This window comes from Phoenix dactylifera, chromosome 11 (assembly GCF_051530095.1).
Source record: "Phoenix dactylifera cultivar Ajwa chromosome 11, Ajwa_hap1_PhDact_Kaust_v1.1, whole genome shotgun sequence".
NCBI classification, from domain to species: domain Eukaryota; kingdom Viridiplantae; phylum Streptophyta; class Magnoliopsida; order Arecales; family Arecaceae; genus Phoenix; species Phoenix dactylifera.
The window spans coordinates 18,596,665-18,601,060 of record NC_143200.1 but is presented as its reverse complement, the minus strand read 5'-3'; the positions used below and the strand labels follow the sequence as shown (position 1 = coordinate 18,601,060).

Below are 4,396 nucleotides of genomic sequence, written 5' to 3'. Positions count from 1 at the left end.
TATAACAAGAACAAGAGCAATGTGACAATTAAACAGAGGTTTCATGCATGTTTGGCACATTTCACTTCAACAATCTTTCAACAACAACAACTGATGACTCACACAAATTACTCTCGAATTCATAGATTAAACTGATTGAATATCCGAGAAAAGTAGAGCAATACAAAGCCCTAGCAAATAGATGGACTAGGGGGAAAAAATCTGCCTCCAAAAGATGGAAGATATGGTGTAATCCTACACCTCCAAAAATATTACAAGTGGGGGCTTCTCCCTTTCTTAACGGGGCCCATCTCACTTGCCTTGCTGTTTCTCAAATAGAAGTACGGGGGTCCCCCCATGGAACCAATGAGTCACAAAGCAATCCCAACCAAGCAGCAGACCCGGTTTCTGTTGGCTCTCCAAGTACATCCACAGCCACTCCACCTTTCTCTGAATAATTTCGAATTATATATGAAAAATTCTATCATGAAAACCTATAGTGAGACAAATTTGACAAATTCCTAGAAACTAAGGAGTTTTGAAAGCAGTTGAAATTAAGTGTAAGCATAGAATTTCTTTTCACAATATATCCTAAACAAAAATAACCTTTTTGTTGCATTTTCTATAAAGTTGAAAGCAACAATTTTGGAACAACAAAAGCCACCACTACATTAACACAATCCTTGCACTCTTTCATCCTTAATAGCAACACTCATAATCACAAATGATTTTCATAAAAAAAGAAAGAAAAGAGATCCATCAATTTGGAGTTTTGGACAATCCAAACAATACCAAAACTAGCAAGAAGACACTTAAAAAAGAAAAAAAAGTAAAAATTACAATACAAATAAACCGAAAAGGTAAAAAACACCAGAGATCGCTCTCTTATTCCCTCCCGATCAAATTCAGAAGGAGAATAAAGTTTTTTTTAATAAAAATTAAAAACTAGGCCACCATAACGGCCGCAACCGCTACCGCCGTGGCCGCCGCGACCCATGGCTCGGCGCAAGCCCTGCCGCCGGCGGCGTTCTCATCATTCGCGGCCTTCTCATCACCCGCCGGCGCCTCCTCCGGCCCCGCCGGTGCGGGCGGCGACGCGTGGTGGCGCTTCCTTGACTTGGTAGGCGCCTCCGCCTCGGCCGCCGGCGCAGGCGCAGGCGCTTTCGCCTTCTCCGGTTTGAACAGCTCCCGCGGCTCGAGCACCGCGTCGATCATGTACACCGCCAGCGGGTCCTCGTCGATCAGCGTACCCGTGATCGTGGCCACCATCACCGTCGTCTTCAGCGTCACCACCTCGCCGTCGTTCTGGACCGTAAAGTTGTAGTTCTTCGCCGTCCCGTCCGTGGCCAGCGTATTGACGACTCCGTTGTTGGATTTGAGCATCTGGATCGAGTTGTAGACCGGGATCCCGTGGTAGAGGAGCACCGAGAGCTTGCCGTCGGCGGTGAGGTTCTTGAACTTGGGCATGAAAGCCTTCATCGCCCGGTCGATCGGGCAGAATACCGTCAATCCTCCGCCGACGTTGCTCTCGAAGGTCATCTCGGCGTCGCCCGTGGCAACGAGTAGATCGGCGAAGGTCTTGCAGCCCTTTTTGGACATGAGGGTGGTGAGGTTCACCTGGGCGGGCGCCGGCGTGGGGGCCTCCGCCTCCGGCGACGAGAGGACGGAGCTGATCTCGATGACGGCGAGGTCGTAGGAGATTTCTTCGATGGACTTGACGAAGTTGACCGGGGCGGAGTCGGCGACGTCCTCGGCGGAGAAGGATACGCGGCCGGCGCGGTGGTTGGTGATGTTGACGAAGCCGGTGGTGCCAGGGGCGGTGCCGGTGGCCTGGAAGAGGGAGGAGGAGGCTGCTGTGCCGCCGTTAAGCTGGTGGAGATTCTTGGCGCCGAAGTAGTCGACGAGGACATGGAGGGAGAGAACGTTCTTGAGGGCGTAGACAGTGAGGTGCTTGGCGAGGAGGGGGGCCATGCCGGCGTTGCTGACGGCGAGGACGGTGATGGTCTTCCGGCGGTTGATCTCGCCGGCAAGGTGGGTGGCAGTGAGGTAGTTGTTGAAGGTCGAGAACTCTGGGTGCTCCGCGAGGATCTCGGTGATGTTGTGTCCGAGGGACACCTGAATGTAGCCGGAGAGGAAGAGGAGGGAGAGGAGGAGGCCAAGGGATAAGAGAAGCCGCATTGTCACTGTTATTCTTGCCCTGGCCCGGAGATGTCTGGGATAGTGGAGATCCGGTGGGGATAAACGGAAGTGGAGGAGGAGGAAAAGGAGGAGAAGGCCGGAGGCGGAGGGGAGAGAGAGAGAGAGAGAGAGAGAGAGAGAGAAGCAGGGGAGGACAGAAGTAGAGCAGAGCTGGGTCTGGCCACGGAGAGGCGGAGATCTAGCAAGAGTCGGTAATTAAATAATCTCAATCTTCAATCTTATTACCATGAAGTGCCACTGACTGTAAAGTTACTCTTCTTCTAGTAATTATTTCAAGGCTAAATTCTGGATGGCTCCATTCATTTGAATGACACTCGCATCATAGGTTTTTATTTTTAAAAAAATGTTATGGTAACAATATATCTGAAGTTATTAAGAAATTTTTGATTTATTTTTAATTTTTAAGACCAAGTGATTCTTTTAATTACACTTCATAAACAAATCAATTATACGAATTCAATTAATGAATTAGACATGAATTTGGCTATTCATTATAAGTATTGAATATTAACATAAGATTTCTTTTATATGGTACAAATTAATGATATTATATGTTGTCGCTAGTATTATTTTTTACAAAATAAATAAATCACATGACATGACAATATATGATTGTGCATGGTACTTACTTACACCACGTATAGATAGTTGAGTGCGATCCGTAGACAAATTTTCAGTAAGTTTTAGAAGGTAAGAGCGGTAGTAAGCCTTCAAAAGGACATCTTATGCCGTCCAAATAAGGAATTTTAGGAAGAAGTCAACTTCCAATGAAGTACCAAGGTGCATGCTAGAAATTTTGATTAGTAGATTAATAGGTCAAAGTAGTACTCAGCTAGCAAACTAAAGTATATGACTAGAAGGATGTCAGACTCAGACTGAGCACCAAGGGTGCAAGCAAAAATGCTAAATGTGTACGTTAAAACATCCAGGTACATACCAAGCGCTTGGGATACAGACAAAGAGGGGAGGGAGCTATTGGCCAATATGAGGTTTCTAGTAGAGTTGAACCTAAAGCAATTATCACTACATAAAATATAAAAGAAGTGGTAGCACTATATAGTAGCCCATACGGTGCAAAACAGTAAAAACCAATTTCAAAGCTGCATGGTAACATCTATTTGTCTTTGAAGATAAAGACAGTGAAATCCATTACTATCTATTTTTTTCAATTTGGCACTGTAATGGAATGCCCGTCCATTGATCCAGCTCACTCATATACTTATTTTTCTTACTATTTTTTTCGTACTATCCTATCTCGAGAGGAAAAAAGAGCAGGAGCACAACGTATATATTAAGACCATAATGCCGTGTCTCCTGCCCTCAATTGCCACATGAGAAGATGATTTTGAATGATATTCTGTTTCCACAATTTACTATCCTTATCTCTTTACTAATAATAAATTTGATATACTCGCTACTCCTACTCTTCTCGTACTTTTTTTCTGAAAATATGATATGTCTATCAAATTATTCCTGAACTACAAATATTCTCTCACCCAATGAATAGTTCACAGATGCCGTGACTACACTTTTATTCTCTCTCATCTTTTTTATTATTTTTTTTATTTTTTATTCTCTCTGATCTTGGGTAGAGAAAAGTGGATGCTGTTAAGCGTTAACATGCACCGCAGATGTTAAAAGAATACAGGAGCTTTTCATGTGCAAACGGGATGCCTTCTGGCATCATGTTTTTTTTGTTTTTTTTTTGTCCATTCCGTCACCATCATCAAGTTACCTGGTTAAAACACTGGCTAAGATTATGGTACTTAAAACAATGATGCCGGGTCTGCATCCACGTCAAAAGCGAGAGACAGAGTAGCGTGGAGGCAGCACGTGCTTCTGGGTTCTTCTCACCGCAAAGCATGGCTTCCCCAAAAGCATCCTGTCCCTCGGCTTTGTTTTTCTCAAACAAATGAACGTTGATTAATGATCCTACGGTTGAAATTAATCTAAACCAACGAATAAATAACCCTCCGCCTACGTACTCCAGAAGCTCTTCATTGGTCGGTGGACTCTGTGCAAACGGTTACACCGCCACCAACGGCGCCAAGATTAGGGCTCTCTATCTTGGGCGTTCGATGGCAGGGGATCCTTCCCCGGATGAGTTCCAACTTTCGGTACCTCGAAAATTCAAAAGCAAAACTCGATAGATCTCCATAAAAAGTTTCTTTGCGTATCCCCATCCACCCGTAGTCTTCCGAAGACCCATCCAAATTAC

General features: G+C 44.9%; 1 pseudogene across 1 annotated transcript; it reads right to left on the bottom strand.

Moving 5' to 3' along the window:
* Positions 1 to 530: 530 nt before the first annotated feature.
* LOC103721306 (fasciclin-like arabinogalactan protein 2 pseudogene) lies at positions 531 to 2,336 on the bottom strand (annotated as a pseudogene). The gene has a single exon (XR_015971228.1). The product of XR_015971228.1 is annotated as a fasciclin-like arabinogalactan protein 2 pseudogene (transcript).
* Between the last annotated feature and the right edge of the window lie 2,060 nt (positions 2,337 to 4,396).